Source organism: Camelus bactrianus, chromosome 6 (genome assembly GCF_048773025.1).
Source record: "Camelus bactrianus isolate YW-2024 breed Bactrian camel chromosome 6, ASM4877302v1, whole genome shotgun sequence".
In the NCBI taxonomy this organism is placed as follows: Eukaryota; Metazoa; Chordata; class Mammalia; order Artiodactyla; family Camelidae; genus Camelus; species Camelus bactrianus.
Window position 1 is genome coordinate 45,602,870 of NC_133544.1, and position 12,353 is coordinate 45,615,222.

General features: G+C 34.2%; 1 protein-coding gene across 1 annotated transcript in view; it reads left to right on the forward strand.

Moving 5' to 3' along the window:
• Window positions 1–12,353, forward strand: part of MDGA2 (MAM domain containing glycosylphosphatidylinositol anchor 2) — a 693,384-nt gene that overhangs the window by 360,713 nt on the left and 320,318 nt on the right. The gene's annotated exons all lie outside the window — the stretch shown is intronic.

Here is a 12,353-nt window from a genome sequence, read left to right on the forward strand (position 1 = left end):
AAATATTTTCTTAGGCCAATTTAATGTAACTTTTTTGGTATTTTAGATAAATTATTAGAAAACATGAAATAGAAGTTTACTGAATTATTTATTTGGCACAATCTGGCTAAATTTGTTTGTTAGAAGAATACCAGAATACCATAATTACAAACATCTCTGTCAAGCCTACATGCCGAAAGACATTCTCATTTTTCTACTAGTGTGCTGGCGGGTTTTGTTTTTTGTTTTTTGTTTTTTGTTTTTTTTTTTTTTGTATCTCAAATGGCAAAAGTTCATTTGGTTATCTAATGAATAAATTTAAATATGGCTTTAGTAAAGTGCTGTCTTGGAATGAGTGGAGCAGAGCAATTTATTTTTTATTACATTTCTAATACTCTGCAGTGTCTGCAATACTGGTATTTAATTTAGATTACATTCTATTATAAAAATCATTAAAGAAATTACTGCTTTGCCTTCAACAGGATGGAGAGTGATGGTGAAAAAGTCCCATAAGAAACCCATAGGGAAGAAGATGGAAAGCTAGCTGTTCAGTAGCACCAATTAAAAAAAAGAAAATCCTTAATTGTTAAAATTTGTGGTAAAATAAATATTGATTATTAAATAGAAAAGTGCTGAATTTACATCAGATAAACCTTTTAAAGTTCTGGAAGAAATGCTCTAGCGAAACTTGACTACTCTCCTGTGTTCATTCACTCAAATTACACAAAAGAAAATGTGTTTGGAGTACACTGTATGCCATTACAGCAGCTTCCTCTTCATAAAAATGACATATAGATGGTTAAGTTGTAAAGGCTCAGTTTAATGTTTCATTTATTTTTTAACCAATGGTTTATTTCTCTCATGAGCTGGCACTCAGATCTTTTAGATGCTTTAAATATAACATTTCCAATGCATGCAGTTTATTTTGGGGGTACTTCTAGTTGTTTCTTCAAGGGTATTACTTTCATTATTTTCCATTTGGAAAAACAGAGCAGATTTTTTATTTATAGGGTCTGCAAATGTTAAAAATGGATTTCTTATATTTGTCTAATTTAATTTTTTATGACAAATTGTGCTTGGCTGCTAATTATTCAATGCAGAAATAAAAGTCACTTAAACAAGGTAAGCATCAATTCTGTCTTGAAAATAAATCTAGATGTCCAGAATACAGAGATGGTATGATGCCTTCATGGTGTCAGGAGGGACCCATCCTTAGCGCATGCTTCTACCTTGTAGTTTGCTCATGATCAAAGATGGGTCCTGGAGTCCCTTCTATCACATTTGAATTTCAGGCAGCAAGGAAGAAAAAGGAAAAGGATAAAATGGTCTAGGCCCTTCTCTTGTAAGGAGCTTCTTCACAGGGCCTACACAATACTTCTGCCACAAGGTGTACATGTGTGGAGGCAGAGTTAACCTGGCAGGCCTGAGAATACCGTGCTTAGAACGGCCTGTTTGAAAGGCTGGTCCTTGGATGGCATCTGGGAATTTGGATTTCAGGAAGAGTCGCACCATCTCTCTCTGATTAGAGTGGCTCGTTGTGCCTAAATTGCTTCTGCAAACAGTACAATTGATGTGGAACGCTTGCTTTACTTTTGCAGACTGAATTTTGGTATATGCAAGGTAGACAGTGCCTATGTAATCAGCCCTCAGTAAAAACTGAGCTTCTAGTAAGCTTCCCTGGTAGAATGTTTCACAAGTGTTGTCATAAATTAATGCTGGGGGAATTAAGTGCCCCCTTTGTGACAACATGGGGAGGAGATTCTTGGAAGCTTGTTTCTTTTTTCCTTCAAACTTCACCCCATGCACCTGTCCCTTTTGTTAATTATGCTTGTATCCCTTCACTGTAATATGTCATAGTTATGAGTACGACCATATCATGAGTCTGGTTAAGTCCTAGTGAGCCATCAAACCTAGGTACGGTCTAGGGAACCCCTGAAAAGACATGAAAATTCAGTAAATGACTATGCCACCACTCCTCAAGTCATAAAACACATTAAAAAAAAATCTGTCACAGATGTGCTATTTTTGGGCACTAAGATTAATAATATGATTTTGTGTTTTTATTGGCCTTCTCTTTTCATCAAGGTGACTGCAAAGTTTTGGGTCTGAAATACTGGAAGGATGGGGTTGCCATTAACTGAAGTGGGAAAGATGGTGAGAGCTGGTTTGGGGGAGGAGGAGATTATGAGTTCATATCTTGATCAACTTCTGATGTTACATTGAAGACGGAAGGCAGATGGTGGTGCTAGAAGGCTGAGGTTCAGGAGAGAGGCCCAACCAACAAATATTAAATTAGGACTTATCATCGTGTAAGTGGTATTTAAAGTACTTGAGGGGATGACCAAGGCAGTTAGTGTAGATGGAAGAGGATCAAGCTGTAAGGCAGTCAGCCATTCAGAGGTCAGGGAGATGAAGAGGAGCCAGCAAAGGACACTAGGAAGGAGTGGACAGTGAATAAGCAGCTAAACAAATCTCTTTCCGGTTACCTTGTGGAAAACTTGCAGAATATCTTTTACACTTTTTCCTATTTTTCTATAGCTTATATGGAATGTAGTAATGTAAATATTTAGATTATGATTAAAAATGAAGTCAAATCTTTACATTTCAAGTATATTTGATTATATTTAGCACTGTATTTGATATTTTTATACCAGCTGTATTGCACTGCTGATTCATTTAGCAGGCTTTTCTAAAACTTGGGTGGTTTTCGGATAAACTAATTCATAACTCACGTCACCTATTCTTCTGTTTTTATTTTTATATTATTTTCCTCCAGTATTGCCAGCTCTGTTGAATGAATTTATCTTTATAAAATTATTTTTTTCCATTTATCAAAGTTAATTTTTGTCATGTGTAATACTGCTAATTTCTAATTCAATAACAATTTAAAATTTGACGGTAGAGAAGTATCATTTGATAGCTTCCTCTAACTTCAACCATCCATATTCAAAGTATAATTCTATGCTTATAAAGATGAATTGGAAAATATTTAGATATATTAATATAAATTTATTTTAAAATATAGAATTTAAATAAAATCTCTGTGTATACTTCAAAATGAAAGTGGATGAGTAGACTCAACTTCCATTTGACGAAATATTTATTAAAAGATCAACACCTCAGCTGAAATTCATTATTATATTTTGGGTCCCTTGTGGAATAGAATTTTGTCTAATTTATGTTTGCATGGTCAGCAGAATTACATGCTAGGAATCCATTCAAGCAACAGTGGTTTTGTTAATTACTACTATATCCTAGGTTCGGTGCTTCGGACTGGAAACCCCAAGATCAAGAACAGTCTTTGCTGTAATGGCTTGTAGTTTATTAAAGGCAAAAGAGTTAGGTCTGGTCTTTTAGCAATGGAACTTGGTGAGGATTCAAGTGCTAGTGATTTGTTAGGGAAATGCTCTTTGGAGAAACTGTTAATAGAGTAAGAAAGCAGGACAAAAAAGAGGAGAAGCTAGCAAGTGTGATTTTAATAGATTAGCCTCAACCTGATCCTGCAGAGGAGCTCTAGGGTGTAAATGATGCTTCAGAATCTGTCCTAAGGGAAACAAGGGAGCTGGGCTTTCACATCCCCTCTAATCAGTCATTGGCTGGGAGCCACTGGATAGAGACGGAATTCTGAAGCATTTCCAAGACTGCCTCTGAGAACAAAGTGGCTCCATAGCGCCAAGAGGGCATCATCGGGAGGCACACAGAAGCAGCACAAAGGGCCTCAGAATCGGGCAGAGCACCAGTGATCTCTGGCAGCGTACGAACAGCTAATCTCTGTCACGCGGTGAGTACTCCCACAGAGGGACCTGCAAGGTGCTATGGCAGCAAAGAGCACAGGATGAGACAGAGCTTTACGAGGGACGGGAAGCTTTCCAATAAAATGATTTATGGATGGTCAGAGGGAGTTAAATAGATAAAATGTGAAAGAAAAGAGGAGAGCTTTCAGGTCAGAAGGAGCACAGAGTTACACAGTCATGGAAGAACTGGAGCTGTAACATAGGAGAAAAAAATTCTTACCTTTTAAGCTTGTCATGAGATTAAAATCAATTGGCTGACAAAATAAAAACTTTGTAAACTTTTAAAGAAGTAACATCCTGTTACTGGTTGTTTGGAATCCATGACTAATGTCTTGGTTATGCTACGAAAGAAAATCCTTCAACAAGGAAATCTACAAAAACCCTCAACGTGTATTTATAACCATTTGCACCAAGATGTACCCTCTTCTGTCACCTTTGGTTTGAAATAATGCTAGCAGGTCCTGTTGTGGTTCTCATATACATATAGGAAGCTTGATGTTAAAGATATGCACAAAATTGATTTAGCTTCTCTCACTGTTTATTCCCACAAGAGATGAGTAAATTCTTCAAAGTTTAGGTTCAAAAAAAAAGCCATGGCCAAAACAAGGATGAGAATACTTAGTCTTCTGTGCTTTAAGAATGAAATAACCATGCCCCCTCGCCTCACCAATTTCCTTTTGTTCCCAATGCATTTACTTTGATGGTTCCCTCTCCTTTACCATTCCCTTCTTTGGCTGGTGGGAAGACTTCTGGTTGATGTTCAGACTCTCTTTTTATTTATTTCTGAGCTTCTTATTTGTACTATGCACACTGAGAAATTCTTCCTTATCCCACTGTGGACATATATCAGATAGTAAGTCTAACTTGTAGAAATCTTTTAAAGCTGTAAATTGTGTTATTAGTAGTAGTCATATTAGTAATGTTAGTAGTAGTAATAATCTCATACTCTGGGCATACTAGAAAAATACAGTGTTTTATGCAGAGTATACAAGTTTTCAGGTTAAATTTTGTTGCTTTGTCAGGTAACTTTTTTTATAAAACTATCTTTAGAAACAAGTGTGACATTTTGCTATCATTTATGGTAGACTGATACAGTTTATTAAAAATTGAACCTGTCTTGTGCCACTGTGAATTCTACTTATTGTATTAAGTAATTCAAAAAGAACATATTTTCTCTATTTTTTTTTTTTTTGATATTGGTCCAGGATAAGAGGATAACCTTTATTTCCAAAACTGTAAACAGCACTGTTTACTTAAATCATACCTTTATACCTTTCCAAACATACTTTGTTTAGCTCCCAAAGACTTTGGTGGCAAATCACCCTAATAATTACAAAAGATCAGGTGATGTTTATCTTACTTTTTCTCTGGTTTTCTTTTACTGATGAAGGATCCTCTTTCAGAGTACAAACAATGCTGGGACAAAGCTCAGATATGTCTCTACAGATTGACCTGAGTTTATAAAGCCTAACTCCATGGCAACTGATAGGCAGTATCTTCAATTCACAATCCTCAATTACTAGACGTTAGTTACAGGGGAGAACCTAGAAGTCTGAGCATTATCAAGGGCTAAGTCCTTATTGAGTTCGTAGGATCTATGCAATATACTCTTTTGGATTCAGCCAGGTCTCTATCTGATCTGTGCTTCAGGTTTTTAATATTTTCTTAAGTTATTTCAGTCAACACTGATTTCATTTAAGACAACACAAAAGCAATGCTGTTTCAGAAATATTGTTATATCAAAAAGCAAAGTATAAAATTCTCTGTCAGGAGTTGGGTTAACTGTAAGCTAAATGTTATGATCTGCCACCTAGGAGTATCTTCAAGTTGTTTTTTTAGGTTGAGTATAACAATTAAAAAGTATCTCATAAATTCTGGTATCTTTTTTTGCTGTTCATGTTATTTGTATGGAAATGACTTTTTATTATTGTTGTAACAGGATTTAAACACAATCATATTTAATAATGCAGCATATCTGAATATTGGATATATTTTATCCTCATTGTAGGACTACCAGTTGTCCCAAATATTGCCTCTTCTCTTTTTCCAGAGCTCTTGAACCAGTAGATTTTAGCAGGAGGCTGGAAGGGAGGTGCTGTACATGGTAAACAGTACATTTCCCAGCCTTCCTTGTAGCTAGGGGTGGGTCTATAACCATATGAGGCAAGCTGAAGTGTCCTGAAGCAACATCCTAAAGCCTCCTGTAAAAGACAACTAGCAGGCATTTTTTTTTTTGTCTTTCCCTCTTTCCTTCTGCTAGGAATGGGATGTAAAAACTAGGTCTGTAGCTGCTGTTTGGAACTTAAGCTGAAGCAGCACTTGGTGGGGAAGGCACCTCTAAAAAGCCTGAGTCCTTGAGCAGAGCCGTTAAGTTTGCACTGGGCTGCCTCACTCCAGATTTTTTTTTTTCTTTAACACAACAGAATCTTTTACTTTGTCTAAATCACTGTTATTTTGTCTGTCTTACTGTTAGCTGAATCTAATCCTCACCATTATATCCACCAACCCTTCAAGTTTAACCTAAGTCCTCTATTTTCATTTAACAGATGCATGTAAATCATCTATGGAACTGATTTAATTGCTGGGATCCAGAGTTGAATTATTCATACAGTCTTCCTATGGTACTTCTTGTCTATTTTATTGTTTCCCCAATGACATTCTGTATACGTAGGCCAGACTAGCCCAGGAGAGTCTTCAAGAGAGGGAATTAAAAATAAAGATGAATTGTTTCTACTTGTGTTGATTAACAATCAGTAGTCTAGGGTGGAGCCCAGCAACCTACATTAAATTAAAGTGAGTTAGTTGAGTACTAGTTTGTTCTCTTTCTTTTCTTTTCTTTTCTTTTCTTTTCTTTTCTTTTCTTTTCTTTTCTTTCTTCTTTCCTTCCTTCCTTCCTTCCTTCATACAGAAGGTACTTGAGGTTTGTATTTTCCTGTTTGTACTCCTTTTGCTGTATGCATGGATTGTATATGAAATGGTTTTCTATTCATTGATTTTTAGACAGTTAGCAGTTTTCTTTTTAATTTTCCCTTTGAACCATGCATTTGTCTTTTGATTATTTATTTATAACTGTATTGAATTAAGTCCAGATGACAGCCTGTATTACCTCTGAATTTTTAAGTGATTAAAGAATTTTAGTGATTAAGAGTGGTGGTTGTTGTTTGCTTCCAAGTACGTGATCAATTTTGTAAATGTTTAAATGGGCATAAGGAGAAAAAAATCCATTATTGTATGGCTGGAAGATATTCTATATTTTTATTAGTCGTAAATGTTAGTTATATTTTCAGTTCCTCCTTGTCTTATTTATTTTTTTAACTTAATACAAAAAATTATATTATCTGAAACTGCCTAGTTCTCAGAGAGGTATTGGAATTTCCCACTGCAACTGCATGTTTCTCAGATTCTTCTGTTTCTAATTTTGTTTGTTTTATAATTTTAGCTGCTCCATACTTGACTGCATACCAATTAAAAATAATGTATTTTCCATCAGTTATACTTTTTAACATTACATATAGTAATGACTTTCTTTCCCTGTTAGTGTTGTAAATTATAAATTTCTTCCTATTAATTTAATCTTACTGTATATTCACTTCTGATAGTTTACACATTCCAGATACCACTTTGTCCTTGTGTTCTTTTTCAATATTAACTATATATATGTATATACACACAGACACAGACACACGCTTACATATGTGTGTGTGTGTATGTATATATATGATAAATAGCAATAAACTTGTTACTTTTAAATTCAGTTATTTTACATACATAAAATATATTTATAACTATATATCATTATATATAGTTATTATATACAATTATAATTATATATTATATATAATTATATATGTATATATATTTGGTAAATAGTGTATAACTTGTTGTTACTTTTAAATCCAGCCTAATAGACTCTTGTAATGGGCAAATTAAATTTAGTCACATTTAGTCTATGACTGATGCAACTGTTTCCATCTTACTCTATGGATATTCTTTATTTAAAATTATATGTTTCTCTTTTCCCTTTGTTCCATTTTTGCTCATTTTATCAAATTTCTATCCTTTCTATTCCTTTCCTTTATCTCATTTTCCTTGCATTACTGGAGTTGTCCATTTTTCTATTATTTTCAGCAGACTTTTATGATTCTATTGGTATTTGTAAATAAAATACCTACTGTTTCTCCCATAGAGACACACTCTTCCCCCTTCCAACCCTCCAAAAGTTGAAGATTTTAGACAGCTTACTTTTCTCTCTTTCCCTTTCCTTTTATTCCCGTGATCCGTTAAGGATTTTATCTCCCCTTTGTGTCCTACACCCACTGCAAACTGCTAAGTTTTGCTAGGATGTTACAAATCCCCTTATTGTATGTCCCTTTGGTTTTAGTAAACTTTAGTAAACTTAAATTGTATACTACCCAGGTGAGCCACACGTAACCCTTAAATGAACATATATTAATATTAACTTCTCACCACCATACGGTTTTCTTTCTCTTCTCCAAATGCAAGGCTTCAGATCCATTTTATTTTTTGGGTGGCTGGAATATTGTCTCAAGTATTTTTGTCGGGTGGGGTTCCTTGAACCCTGAGGTGACTGAATGTTTGCATATCACTGTATGTTTTTCTTTCACACTAAGAGGAAACAGATATTGGCTGCTGGCTATTGGGATATAGGCCCTCCTCCCACCTTTTCCAGTAAATGCAGATGCTGTTCCACTGTCTTCGAGAGCTTTCAGTGTTGGAGATGAGAATCCTGAAGACCAGCTGACCTTCAGTACCACCCTAGGCTCATCAGTTTGAATTAAATTTGGCTTTTAGTCATAGGAAACCATCCCCCCCCCCGCCCCCTCCAGTAAGACCTAAGATAGAAATGTATTTCTCTCCCATGTAGAAGTCCAGAACTATAGAGTTCAGGTTAGGTAGGCACAACTCTGTGATATCAGAAATTTGGATTCTTCTGTTCTATTGTTTCTCTGTGCTTCACTTTCATTCCAACAGTTCATGGTCCAAGATGAGACCAGCAGAAATGTGCTGAAATGAGCAAACTGTGGAGTGCTGCTTCCTTATGAGGACATTTATGCTTAAAATTCACTGGCAAGCAGAATGGATTGCTGGGAAATGTAGTCTTTTTCTTGGGCGGCCTTGTGCCTGATGAGTAATTTGGGGTTCAATTACTGTGGAAGAAGGAGAGAGTCAACATCAGGGCATGAGCAGGCTCTGACACATTATAACAGTTTGTTCCTTCTGCCTGAAGCCTGTACAGTTTTCTTTGTAGAGTTTGAGGTCACAGCTTTTAGAAGTATGTTTAGGGTTTTTTTCATCAATTAGACATGTAACTTGGTAAGCCCTCTCAAGGAGTAAACTTAAGTCTTTCCAAAGCTCAGAAATACTTCCTTTTAGTAGTTGTTTTTAAAAAGTAGAGGCAAAAAACCCTTCCATAAGTATTATTTTCACTTCTCTCTAATCTTTTCTAGTTTTCCTATTTCCTATATTTGATTACAGATTTGTATTTTTTCTTTTAAATTTATTTATAATAGAGTATTTGCTCATAGTAAAATAAGACTTTTAAATAACGAATTTTAAAAAAAAGAATGTTTTCACTATCCTCTTCTTTTGCCAGCCCCACCCAGAGTTAATCAGCATTAAAATTTGTGCATTTCCATGTATTCTAATAAATATATTAGCATGTATATACAAATACGTACACACAGATAACCCCTTTTCACACAGATGAGAATATTCTCTTCTGTTTCTTTTTTAACTTAATAGTACATTTTTATTTTAATTCTTTCAGTGGTTACATTCAGTCCTACTTTAGAGTTCAATCACTTTATAACCACTTCTGTATCCTTGACACTTACATTGTTTCCAGTGTTGTACTATTATACATACATTCTTCTGAATTCTTGTGCAAATGTTAGGTAAATTTTTTACCAGATAATTGCTAAGCGAAGATCTGAGTGTGTTTCCATTTTGGGGCATAATTTACAAGATTCTCCTCCAAAAAGGAAGGTTCTACCAGTTGACCCTTCCAACCCCAACTATGAAACTTCAGCAATACAAGATATTATCTGTGTTTGTGGCTATTTGATAGATGAAATTTGGTTTTTCATGTTTTTACTTATATTTTTTAAATGATAGAGGTTGGATATCTTTTTACTAACATAATGCCTGCTTGTAGTTCTTTTTCTTCCTCTTGATTTTATGTTCTTATCCATTAGCTTATTCATCATTTAGTGCACTGTATTATATATGCATTATGAAAACTAAACCTCAATTCTGACATTGTTACCTATAAAGCATTTCTGCCACTTACTAAATAAAGTACAGTGGTTTTCTCAAGGTAAAGGACTTGTGTGATAGAGTTTTGTGGTAAATTAGCCACTTTTTTCATAGAATATGTTTTTACTTAAAAAGATGATTATTATACAAAGAATGATTATTCAGACTTGGGTATTTAGCAGATACTTTCTCAAAAATGAGTGAAGTGAAATTATGGTCCCAAATGAGGTACCTTAGGTATATTTTTACTAATGATTAAATGTTAATTTTTAAGAGAAAAATTAGAATTTTGTAAAATCTGCCAACATAAGCATGACAGCATCCCAGCACTGAAAGACTCTTCTGAAAAGATTGTTGATGAGATTAATATATGTGATTTGTATTATACAGTGAAATATGTCAACATTTGGAAGATCTGCATAACTCAGTGAATTCATATTTTTCAAAAGATGCTACAAAATCATGTATGAGCAAAAGATCCATTAAAAGTGCAAGATAGACCAATGGATTTTAGTGTAACAGTGCCAAAAGGAAACTGACATGGCTTCCATTCTATTTTGCAATCGAATGTTAGGAAACTAACACTTGAAAAGTTTTAGTGTAGTGTCAGAGAAGACCATCCACAATTATCTAAAAAGTCTATTGTAATACCCCTTCCTTTACAACCAGATATCAGTATGAGGTGAGACTTCTCTACAAATATTTCGAACGAAATAACATCTTGCCACAGATTGCGTGCAGAAGCTGATACAACTATCCGGCCAGCTCTTTTCTACCAAACCAGATAGTGAAGAGATTTGCAGAACTATAAACAATGCCATTCATTTTACTCATTAATTTTTTGTTTTGAAAAGAATTTTCCTGATTAACAATGTTCCTTATGTTAATGTCATCAGTTTATTAATAAAATTTAAAATGAGTTAATAATAAAGAGTTTAACATTGTCTCAGTTTTAATTTCTAAACAATAATTATGGATAGATGTAATTCAAATAAACAAAGGGATTTGGGGTCCTTAATAATTTTTAATAGTGTAAAGGTACTCTGAGATGAAAAAGTTTGATAACTTCTAGTCAATATAGTAATTTCTTTTCTAGCTCTCTCTTTTCTGTCTCTGTCTGTTTCTCTCCCCCTCTCCTTCTCATTCTCCCTCCTTCTCTCTCTCCCTCTCTGTCTCTCTCTCTCTCTCACACACACACACACACACACACACGCATGCACACACACACGCATGCACACACACACTCTTGCTCTCTCTCCCCCTGCCCCCACCCCCTACCCTGATCCTGGACAATTCCTCCAATTCCCCATACTATAACAGTACCATACAACTAAATTATTGTCTTAATATCATATTTTTATTATCTGAAAGTGCTGGGCCATTTCCAAAAATCTTTTATCTTGAACTTACTTTTTATTTTCTGAAATATATACTTTTTAAAAGCAATTTTGGTACTATATTGTGGTAGTCAAAGAAAACTTGGTATCTTAATTGGAATTGTATTTCATTTGTATGTTGGAAATATCTATTTTAGAGAGAATTAACATATCTCTATACAAGAACAAAAATATTTAATATGTTTATTTAAATCTTCTTTATTTGGTTACCTGTAGATTTTGAAATTTAAATTAAAATAGAATCTTAGATTTCCCCATGGAAATAGTACTCATCAGACCAATGTCCTTGTTATACTTTATCTTTTTATGAGCATATCAATAATCGGCTTACAAACTGCTGGAAATCAGGAATTATCCCATTTATTTTTTGTGTATATTTTCTGCACAAAGTTTTTGGATAAACATATATATATCTTTGTGATTTACTGAATTTTATTAATCTCTAACGTTTTCATTTTATTCACAATTAAGAGAAAACGTGGTTATACTTATACTGTAATGCTTTGGAGAACTGTTTAAAGATATGTTTAATGTAATTAGATTGTAAATTTTAATTAACATTATATGAAAATAGTATAAATAATGGCAGTATTATAAGATTTCAATTTTGATGACCTAGTCTCTAGTTGCATTTTTCCATGTTTCTTCATTTGCGTTTGACCGGAGGATTTCTATCAGTAGTTTTTCAACCAGAATATAAAAACCAACCAAACAAAAATATATTATACATCAGGGACAACGAGAGAAATAAACCCAAATTTTCCTATTTTGTATCACTTTACTGTACCATCATGTGGCTTTTGTTCAGGTTTTGTAAGCTAAAATATACAAAATTTGAGTTGAATGCCAGTCTTTATTTCTAGTAAAAGCTAATAAGTCTGTTGTACACAGCTGTGTTTAAAAGAAT